Consider the following 11,611-nt stretch of genomic DNA (forward strand, 5'->3'; position numbering starts at 1 on the left):
AATATATCTCCTTTTCACCCTTAACTGTTAGTACCCAGACAGTTTTCTGGCCCAATTTATCCCCTAAGTATCAGCTGGCTATGAAAAGAGCATGCACACTAAGACACATGTAAGTTAGCTATATCCAGTAAACGACATCAGAATAACAAACAGCTCTTACCTGTTTAATTTCATCCTTTTACTAGTTTTAAACCCCAGGGCTATTTCAGGTGTTGCCATCTAGAATGGGAGGAAGTAGCTATTTACAGGTTCTACACTGAGCCTTTAAGTTCTAGGTTTTCAAGGCTGAGGACCAATCCAAATGCAACTGATTATTCTGTAGTGCAGAAGGATTCACATCACACTAAAAGGAGATGGGGTGGGAGGAAACTTTGCTCACCAACAGAAGATCCAGTTTTATAGAGGATGGAGAGTATTTGGGGCAGACCTACCTTTAAGTATAGCTCTGATTTTATTGTATAACCACTGACAAGTCCCTCAACCTTTTAAAATTATAGTTTCTGTTCATGACATCAGGCAAAAAAAGTATTGCAAAACCTGAACATGTATGTCTATAGAGTACTTTTGAATTGTTGGATGACAAAAATACCATAAAATAAAAATGAAGATGTTTGTTCTACTATCAGAGTGGCTTACTATTTTTGTTGCTACTTAAAATGTCTGTTTCTGGAGATTCTGCAACAAATGTTCAGAAAAGGATGGAGAAGAAAGAAATTGTCAGTCTCAGACAAAAATAGAAGTTTCTTTGAAGCTGCTGGTGTGCTAATATTGTTTGTACAATAATGAAGAGAAAAAATAATGGTGTGTAGCTGTTCTCTGGTCTTAAGAAGAGGACCAAAGAAGCAATGACTTCTATTGACTGTAATGGGGACATATTTACAAAATCCATCTTGAAGCCTAGTTTCATGTACTTCCATCCCTTCAGATATTACCTAACCTATTGATAATCCTGTTTCTCTTTCAAAACATTATCAGAAAAATAATGGGGTTTTTTATTTCTAAGAATGTATTTCTCAGTTTAGGAGCTCTGTCTCAGGCATGGGTTATATAGGTGATTTATCTGATCAAGGATTTATACTCTTACTGATTTTATTTTCCATGTGAAAAATTAGTGTTTACAGTTTAGACCATTAATTAGAAACAACCTCAGAAAGATCTAATGGCATGGCATTTTTGGTTCTGTGTGCTTTGCTGCATATATTGCAGAAAAAAATGGATGATTTCATATATTTTATTTCTTAACATTGATATCTAATACAATTATAATGTTTTTGTTTTGTTCCTCTATCATGTCTTTCAGACAAAAGTGCTCCAGAGCTCATAACATATTTTACACCTGATTTCACAGATGGTGTATCTGGTTTTCAGCTGGTGTAAATGGATAGTTGAAACTCCTTTCAGGTTCCTAAACTTCAACTTATTTATGCTAGCAGAAAAAAAATTATAAACTTACACCACTGTTATCCTCCTGTCAGAAACAACTTGTTCTCTGTTGTGCAAGCTCTCGAGACAGGACTCATAGAGGATTCAAGAGACCGTGGTTCTACATCTGATCCCACAGTAGTAAACTGTTGTGTGACTCTTCTTAAGTCCCTTTGCTGCAACATTCTAAGCCTGTAGCTAGTATATGGGCATTAGCCAGGTCCTCTTAAATGTTCATGTTATATCTATTAATTTTTTATAGTGAGAGTAAGGACTTTATGGCTGACTGAGCAAAGAGTAAAGCTTCAGCAAGCCAGTCTGGACCTAATTGCATCTCAGGACAGACAACACACAAAGCTTGATTGTACAAGTAATAATTATGTCATGTGTACTTGGCAGCCTGCTATCTCATATAAATATAACACCAAAGCTTCCTTGTAAGTCTTGATTTTTCACAAGTTTAGAAGAAATTATGAAATTAGAGAGAAAATATGTCTGCTAAGTGATGTCTTTGTTGTGAACATCATGTTACAAGTAGAGAAAGTCTGGGCTTTAGTATCTAATCACAAATTACAATCTCCCTACTGTTTTAATTTAGCTACGTGGTAGTCTAAAACCACGTTAGTACAAAATTATCAATTTTGTTGGTACAAAATTTCTTGCTGTAGCTCATAGAAAAACACATTCAGATTTAGTCAAAAGGTGCTAAACTAATGCTCAGAAGCTTTAAAATTTCAACTAGTATCTTTTTAGTGCAGAATGAGACACACAGTCTGTTTATTAGAGATTACAGATCACTGCAGTCTGTAAGTATGCAGAACATAGGTTCTTTATTAGAGCCTTTTTTTTTTTTTTTTTTTTTCCTCCAGGAAGACTGAGGGAAAGGAAATGTTCTAGACTTTACCTAACCAAGACAAACCAGTTAGAAGAAATTAAGGTGTTTTATAAGTAAGATTACTTTTCAAAAAAAGCCATTACTGTCCCTTCAACTAATGTGAATCAAGCTAATGAACTTATGCTAACAGATAGCTTAAAGGGTACTTAGTAAGTTACTAAAGCTTTTACTTTTTAAGCCAATAAGTCAGATTCATATCCCACAGGAGCGGTGATTAAAAAAGAGAACACCACCAACTAATGGCCATCACCAACTAATGGTTCTAGGTGAAATAAATTCATAGTCTCCAGAGGATGGCAGCAGGATGAGCCTCTGCTGCCCTGCCGTAAACATTGCTACTTTACATAAACAAGCATTTTCATTAGAAATGTTGGTACAAAACTAAGGAATAAGGTGACTAATCCAAGAAATGCTGAACATCTACATATTCTTGAGGAAAAGAGGTGGGTATTAGCTCTGCCCTGTAGATCAGCCAGCAGATCGGGATGGAAGAACAAAAGGTTTAATGCTGACATTCTCCTCACACTGTTTTTAAATCTTTCCTGTAGTAAGTACAAGTGCTGATATGATCACTGTCAAGATGCTAAAGTACACATATATCTATAAACTACATGTATGTGAAACTTCATGTTCAGAATTCAGCAATTCTAACCTTTAGGGCTGCACTTTAAGTACAAAAAAAAAAAAAAATTGAATTTATTAAAGATAAGATTTGTTGTAATAAATATTTGTTCTGTCCTCTAAACTGCTAAGAGACCAATAATGTTTTAGGTGAAAAACATAATTAAAGATATATTCCTGGGCTGCCAATACCATTTTTCAGCATGCAGCAGTATTTTTCACCAGTGATGTTAAGCCTCCTTAGAAATAGAGATCTCAAATAGAGAACGAAGAAAAAGGTGAAGAAACATATTTATAACAGATTTTAATAATCCATTCTATTTCAGAGTGGTCATCCATGTTCAGTTAACCAGGTGTTTTTGTTATTTCCAATAGATTGTAAGTACTGAAAGAGCTAAATTAGCTCTAAAGAGTTGTCAGTAGTCATGAACAATATGGGATTAAAGGTATAGAGTAGTGCTCTAATTCCCCAGATTTAAGTCCTTTACTTGACAATGTATAATAAATACCTTGAAAACCACTTTTCTCATTAATCAAGTGCTGGTAGATGTGGCAGTGAAGGTGTTACTGCAAATTAGCAGAATTTTCTAATCACCACTAATGTGACCACTACAGTAAAGGTGACTGACGAGTCTTAGAATCTCACCTCATTATAAGAGAAACCACTACAGTTTAATAGTCTTAATTTAGCTAACAGTATATATTGCCTGGTCAATCTTCTTTTGAAGGTGGAACAAAATCTGTGACCTTTGTGAGAAGCTCATTAGTTAAACATGAAAAGCTTTGACATGTCAGAGTGTCCTTCTTTCCTCTTGTCATCACGCTATTTTGTGGCACATAGAGCAAGTGGAGACTCCCAATGGGAGACAGGAAAAAGACTGTGTTGAATAATCGATCACATGGTATGAACCAGGGCAAAAGAGTAAATATACCATGTGTGTAGAGGGATGAATGGGTGGGTATGTGCAGTGTCTATCATCCATATTTATATCTATGTACCCATATGTATATACAAACTGTGCTTATGTATACACACTTACTATGGTACATATAAATTATTATTTTCAGAGCTAAGAGACCAAATTATTCACATTAGAGTTTTCAGCAGTATGATGACTTAAGATGCAAGGTACTGAACGCCTGCAGCTCAGTGGAGGACTTCAGAAAATGGAGCTCTCTTACTGTTCCTCAACTTCATATAGAAAAATGTTGATTTATCAATGATGACAGAGTACTGAGACTTAAACAACATAAGATCAGAATAAAAATCCTTCATTTTTTTAATATTTGAATGCTATTTGACTCGAGATATCCAAAGCCTTACACTGCTCAGTATGCAGCATGTAACTTCATGATGGTCGTGGAGTTTTTTTCTAAATCTGTTTAGTTCCAAATTATTATCTTGGAAATTGATCTTGCTTTCAGTGAAGTTAATAGCAATGCTCTGATCTCCTTTAATTGTGCAAGATCAGGCCCCCACTGAACAGCAGACATATTGAACAATAGGAAAACAATGCTATGAAGAGTAGGTGGTTGCAATTTTATTTTTTAAAAATGCTCCTCTTATGAGGGTTCAGGATGAGATCAAGAAGAGTAAGATAACTTCCCCATAATATGTCTAGCTGTAAGGTACTACCTGCAGCAGTCTAACAGGACAGTTTTCTTAATGCAACCTTTCTGAAAGAGTATTTTGGCTCTACTTGTCAAATTGTATATCTGGTGAATTTGCTCCCATATGAGATTACTAGTATTCCATAAGAGAGGGGAAAAAAAAAAAAAAAAAAAAATCAATGTTTACTCCTGATTTTGAGGAGAAACAAAGCTTTGGGAACAATAAAGGCACTAGGCATACATGACAAGAAGAAAACAATGTTTCCAGAAAGTGTTACCTAATACTTCCTACTACTCCCTTTTTCTTCTAAACAAAAACTTGTGAATTGATTGATCTTCCAATTTTTCCATTTAGATTTTCAAAAATTGCTGAAGAAGCAGCTTGCAGGTAAAAAGAGCTTTCTTTTTTTTTCAGTAGGTATTGCATCTCAAACAAGAAATTTCTTAAGACTGACCAGTCATACGTGATTAGTCAATTTCAAATTAATTTGTCCCGTAAATCATTGTCTCTACCTGGCATTGAGAGAAGTGAAAATTCACTGCAATCTATGTGACTAAAGAATTAACCTTTTGGACACACATTGGTGTAAACAACGTGTAGACATCTTTAATTAATTCTTCACAATAGCATTCAGACAGTAATAGAAAAACTGAGAAAGGATGAGATGGGGTGATTACATCACTCGAAGATCCTCAAGTTGTTTTGTTGGCTTGTTGTACAAATGCTGGCTTCTGCAGCGAGATCTGCAAAACATTCAGCTGCTTGTTTTCATGTTTCCTAGTTAACGTTTTCACTCACAGTATTTCAGCATTTCATGTACAAGCACCCCAAACACAACTCTGGTGAACTCAGCATCTGTTGGGGAGGTTAGCTCTCACTGGAGGTGCAAAAGCTTACTGAAAATATAGCAGATATTTATTTTTTTCTACTCAAATTATGTACATGATTTAGAAAAGAAAATGGTTGAAGGCAAGAATTTGTAGGTAGTTTCATTATGGAACGCTGATAATTGGACAGCACCACAACAGCATCTAAGACTACAGTTCTGGTGCCACACTTGGATGCAGAGGAGATGAGATACAATCAGATGTTTCTATTCTCAAAGCCAGGTCTGATGGTAAAGCTGACAGAGCATCTATTTAAAATGAGTAACCCCTTGTATGGCTGGAGTTGAACATTGACAGCAGTCTGTAAAGTCTGATATCCAAATGGATTCCTCCTCCAAAGTTATTTCTTATGTCTTGCAAATATGACTAGGGCCACTCTAGCTTTATCTGTATACTTAATGTGTCAGAGTCACTCACTCATCTTTAAAAATGCAGACTCTATAAGCTTCTACTTCACTTCTTTTTATAGCATTCTTTTGTGATGCCATATTTAAATAAAGTTAGACATGGGGTTTTCTAGGAACTAAGTTATTTGTTTCATCTGCCAAACCTGCTTGTCAGATACATGTCCCTGAATTACTGTCTCTATATTTTTTTCAAAACCAGGTTCATCTCGCCTTGGCCTTCATATGATATGTATCTATGACTGATTTTGATGCTACAGGAGAACAGCCTTCACTTATCGCATACGTTACATGATTCTGCTACCCATGAATTTACTTCACATGCACACACTTGCTTAATCTCTAAAAGAAATCATTACAAGTTGAAACTGATGCGGTCTTCCAAAAAAATTCCCAACCAGTAAATCGTACCATACTCCACTTTCTTCCCACTCTGCGCTAAATGTAATGAAAGGTACACAGAAAATGCACTTGAATTCGGCAGTAAGTGAACCGCAGTACAGACTGCAGGTCACAAAGCCCTTACCTTTTTAAATGCATGATGGTCTCTAAGTAGCACAGAAATCGTAGCCCCAAAAAGCAGGTCTCCTGTCTTCAACGCACTGTGCTAGTTTGCACTCTATTTTCTTTACCTCGGGTTTTACACCACGCTACATGTAGTTCATGCTCCTGTTGCCATGGATCGGCTGGTGCATCCGTGAGGCGCACACCGGGATCCTGCTCGGAGCCCCCTGCAAGCCCCGTTAACTCTTTCCCTCCCCGCGCGGGCAGCCCCGGCAGGACCGCACGGGCGGGTGGTCTCTGAGGCGCGCGGGGCGAGCGCCCGCCCCCTCGGGGCTCTGCGCACCCGCGGAGCGGCGGCTGATGAGAGCGGGGGGGGCCCGTGGCCGGGCGGCTTCTGCCGGAGCCCCCTCCCGGTGCTGCCGCGGCCGCGGGTGCTGCGCGGCCCCTCCGGCCCGGGGACATGCGCTGGCCGGGGGGAGGCTGCAGGGTTCGGGCCGGGCCGGGGCCGGGCAGGCGGGCCATCCGTATCTAAAGGTGTCTCGCCCGGCACAGCCCCTTCCCGGGGTGTCCGCCTGCCGCCACCGGTATCTGACACCCAGCGGATCAGCCCCAGGCCAGAAGGGAACCCCAGAACCCCACAGCTCCAGGGCGGCGGAGGTGATGCTGGACTGGGAAGCCAGACACTGGCAGGCGGGAAGGCCGGACACTTCAATGAAGAGGAGAGCGATGTTTGGGGCTATTGCCTCCGGAATGCGCCTCGGCGCTCGGGAGGTATTTACACACCACCAGTCTTTTGTACGAAAAACAAAAGACCCAAGCTAAGCAGAGCCGAAAGCCCCCAGGCTGCCGCCTGACATTCCTATTATTTTCCGAGTCATGCAGCCCGAAGTGGGCAGAGGGTGTCTGTCCTCTGTTCCGGCAGCGCCGGGCTGGAAAGGAACCGTCCGGCTGATGGGAACCTTCTTTATGAAGCTTGCTTGTTGCACTCGCCCATTAAGCGTACCCTAATTGCATTGATTTATTGGATATTTACATGCAAAGTCTTGGGGGTGGTGTGGGGGGGGTGTCCCCTTGCTTTCTGCCCAGTGTAGAAACGCCACCCGGTCCAATCTGGGTCGGTTTTACTGCCCAGACATCACAGTGACTGCGAGCTAAACAACTCCGCTGCCTTCCTCCCGTGTCCTACCATCTCCCACCCACGTCGGCGAGAGGGAATATAGAGTGCTCTTAAACCCGGGAAATACTCTGCCGATGGGCACATCAATCTCTTCTGCAGAGCGCTATCACTTAACCAGCACGGCGAGGCGATGCTCACCGGCTGAGCTATTTCCAACAGCGAGTTAATCCCTCAGGACTTCCAGGGATCTCTTCCCCAAGGTTTAGGGGAAAAAAAAAATAATAAAATAAAATATATATATATATATATATATATATTAACAATCAGGTAGAGCTTTTGAAACGCGCTTACCAGGATTATCCTCTATACCTAGGAAGAGAAGGGGGGAATGACTGCACGGAAATTTTCATGAGCAGCCTGGTGCGGGAGGATCCCAGCAGCAACGTCAGAGACGGGTAATTCGATGGAAATGGCTGGGATTTTGTTAATGACCCCAGTCCTGTGCGGAGGGGCCCGGGGCAGAAGGAGGCGTGGGGTGGGCGGGGGAGGTGATGAGGAAACCTTCGGGAGTAGGACGCTTAGGAGAGAAGTAGGCATGGGGACTTCGAGCTGCTGGGAGAAAACAGGAGCTGGAGGAAAGATTAATTCTGGATCCCACGCTTGAAGGGCTTTCTCATTCCCCCTTTCCCGACATCAGCCAGCAGTTGTGGGGGGGGGGGGGGGGGGGGAAGGGAGGGAGAGAGGCGGAGGGGCGGGGGCCACTCTCGGGAGCACGGTATTAAAGGGGACATTGATCTTTTCCGTCCTCTGCAATAAATTCGGATCTCGGCTATGTCTCACCGGCATGTCTACCTGCCTGCAAGCCTTTAGCACCTTCCTTGCGATCTCTGCACGTACTGTTTTGAGACATGACTGCACACACACACACACACAGACCTAGGCTGCACACCAAAGGACAGAGGTAAACAGAGCCCGGCCCATGCCTCCCCGTGAGAAGTAACATGTTCCCTCAACACCTTCTGCTGTTGAACGTGGATGGATCTCTGACGCTAATTAGAGACAGAAATACTGGAAGTATTAGCCACAAATAGCACTCCGAAGGCCCCTGTCCTTTTTTTTTTTTTTTTTTTAAACAAAAATTGTTTATTTCCCTTGGTCCTCTTCTCTATTTTTCTTTCCAAGTAAAGAAGCTCCTGCTGGATTAAAGAAACTCTACGCTTCAAAAACGCGGTAGGTAGATAGATGTGTGAGCGTACGACGCCTCGCTCCTACCCTGCGCGCCTCAGGCCAGCAAAAATAGAGGTATTCCCGAAAACAGTAATACCTAAAGGCAGGAGGTGCGCTGGGGCGCCGCAGCTCGGGTACGGCGTGGGGCGGGAGCGGGCGCGCCGGAGCCGCCGCAGCCCGCCCGGCCTGCCCGGCCCGCCCGCCCCTTCCAGCGGGAGCGACAGGACGGATTTCATCAGGGCTGGAAATCCGCTCCCGTCCCTTCTGGAGAACACTCCTCCACCCCAAGGCAGTCCAAGCTTCTTCGGGGGATGGGGAAGGGTAATGAACTTTGCACCTTTTCTCCCCACGCAGACTCCCAGACACTCCCTTGGACACGCTCACAGGTCCCTGCAGTAGCCACCACCGCGTCCTGTCCATCCTCCTGCCCGGGGAGAAACACTGAGCCCTTCCAGCATCAGGGCGAGCAGCTGTATCCGCAAGGGTTAAACTAGAGAATGTAGCAGGTACAGCGCCTGATGAAAACATTAATAAAATGTGACGAATAAGCAGTGGAATGACAAAGGCTCGGCAGTGAGACTGCGGTGCGGGCTCTGCAACTTAGTGCCGGGAGCGGTGACTAACGCCGGCTGGATGTGTGCAAGCAGGGCTGGTGCTTAGGGAATTCTCCGAGTTCAGAAAGTGGAGCCAGCCAGGCGACTGAAAGGTTCAGAAGCAAGGCGAGGCAACGGAGACGTTGCTTATCTTATTTTTTTTTTTTTTCTTAAGTATCCTTTTTGTTGCAAAACAAGCAATCTGAACGTGAAATAAAACCTACTCACCGGGTGAAATCGCAGGAAGCGAAGTGGCTGTGAGCAAAATGCATCCCGACTCCAAGCATGTAGTCCATGATCTTCGGCTTCCAGCTAGAGGAGGGCTTTTCGCGGTGGTGGGACTTTGGAAACCATCAGCAGCTCTGCGTGGCACAGCAGCAAGTATAACAAACCATCCCCACCGTGCGTGTGCGTGTGTGTGTGTGGAGAGACAGGCTCAAGACCCAGAGAAAGGGGTGGGGGAAGAGGGGGGAGGAGGAGGAGAGTGGGAAGGAAATCCGAATAGCAAGAGGAGTTGCGGGGAGGAATCGGATTTGCTAGTGCTGGGGTGGGTGTTTTGGTGGTGATGGTAATAATGCTCAAGGAAATAATAACAAATTGCGGGATGTCAGCTGCGGGCAGGAGGAGCAGGGTTCGCCGGGCCAGGTGGAGCAAAGACCAGGCTGCAGCGAGCGGGGGGCGGCCCGGTGGGGCCGGGGGGGGCTCATCCCGCCGGGGGCCGCGGTGCAGGGGCAGGCTGGGGCGCCGGCGCTGCGCGCCTCGCAGAGCCCCCCGCGCCCGCGCAGGGTTTGCAGGACTTCGCCGATCGTCCCCGGGAAGGGGGGGAGGGCGAGACAGGGGGAGGGGGCCGCCTGCACGGCAGGGCGCGGGGAGCCGCGGAGCGGGGGGCGCACGGCGGCAGCTTCGCCGGGGGCAGCGACAGAGCCGGCGGGAGGACGGGGGGGGGCCGGCCCGGCCGGGGCAGGCGGCACAGGCGGGGGGCACGGCGGAGGGCCGGTTCGGCGGAGGCAGCCCGCTGGCCGGCTGCTGAGGGCCGCGGTACCCACTGCACCCCCCCGCCCCCCATCCATCCATCCATCCATCCAGCCAGCCAGCCAGCCAGCCAGCCAGCCAGCCAGCCAGCCTCAGCGGCGGCACTGGCCGACTGAGCGGACCCCTGCGCCCAGCCTCTACCCCACACACTCGGCCAAGCCTTTGTTTCAGATCCTTTTTTTTTTTTTTTTTTTTTTTTTTTTTCTCTCGGTGGCAGGTTCCCCCGGAACCGGCTCTCCCTGCCGGCACCCGCCCGCTCGCCCGGCTGTGCCCCCCCCCGCCCCGGCCGGGGCCCCTCTCCGTCCCCGGCAGCGCCAGGCGGCGGCGAGGCCCCGCGGGGGGAACCGGCGAGAGGCGTTTGCGGAGGGGGCGGAAATTCTTCTGATCACCCGTGCCCCGCCTCCCTGCCCTGGGTAAGCGAAGCACCCTCCCTCCATCCCCTCTTCCCGGCGCTTCTCGGCGCTCTGTATGGAAATCACGAGCTGAGTCGGTGGAAAAATCTCCCTTTTCCTCGCGTAGTGGCTGAAGGGTGTTCGCTGAATGTCAAGGTGTGTATGGGAGGGGGAGGCAGCGCCGGCATTCCTGGAGCTTGGTGTGTCCCCCCCTCCGCCGGTCCCTCTCCTCTTATGTGCTGTAAGCAGACACGCGCGTTTATGGCTAATGAAAACGCAATTCCCTGTGTTAAGATGAGGGCTTGGCGCTCGTAACCGGAGAGCCGGCCCGTGTCGGGAAAAGCCTGCAGATGGAGGAGCGCTGGCATCCCTGCCGGGCGGTAAGGTCGCCCAGCAGCACTCACTCCAGGCTCCCCAGGATCAGCAAAGCAAACGACCGTATAGGCTCTGTGATGTCTACGTTGGACAACATGTATTGCACCAGCACTTGTCCATTGCACATGTGGTCTTCAGAAGAGAATAATTCTGTTGAGCTTTTTGATCAAGAAGGTTTTTGTCTCCTCTCAATTATCTCTCTAAGCGCCAGTGTGAAGTGTTCATGTACATTTGCCAGTCTGGCAGTTTTATGTTTCCAGAATCTGTTGTGAGAGGTTCAGTAGCTGCAGAAACTCAAGATTCCTCTGGCATCACATCGGTTTGTTTCCGTCAGCATGCTTAATCATTTTTATTCCGAAGAATTGTGGAGTGGCCTGATCTTAGCAATGATTTAGACTGCTTTGGTTTTTATTGTCTTTTTCTTTAGATAGGAGGGGAGAAAAGGAGTGAAGGAAGGATGTTATGGTTAGTAAAGAAAAAAATGCGGTGTCCATTTCAAGTGTAGTAGCTGTTAAGTATGTAGGCATATG

At 45.8% G+C, this 11,611-nt stretch overlaps 1 protein-coding gene across 2 annotated transcripts in view; it reads right to left on the reverse strand.

Annotated features, from left to right (window-relative positions):
* BRINP3 (BMP/retinoic acid inducible neural specific 3) overlaps positions 1–9,813 on the reverse strand; it is a 241,002-nt gene extending 231,189 nt beyond the window's left edge. The window contains exon 1 of one of the 2 annotated variants that reach the window (XM_074908307.1): positions 9,511–9,813. The gene's annotated coding sequence lies outside the window, so the exon portion shown is untranslated. Of the gene's footprint in view, positions 1–6,367; positions 6,554–9,510 lie in introns of those variants that run through there. The other variant, XM_074908308.1, reaches the window with a different exon arrangement.
* Between the last annotated feature and the right edge of the window lie 1,798 nt (positions 9,814–11,611).

This window comes from Athene noctua, chromosome 5 (assembly GCF_965140245.1).
Source record: "Athene noctua chromosome 5, bAthNoc1.hap1.1, whole genome shotgun sequence".
NCBI classification, from domain to species: domain Eukaryota; kingdom Metazoa; phylum Chordata; class Aves; order Strigiformes; family Strigidae; genus Athene; species Athene noctua.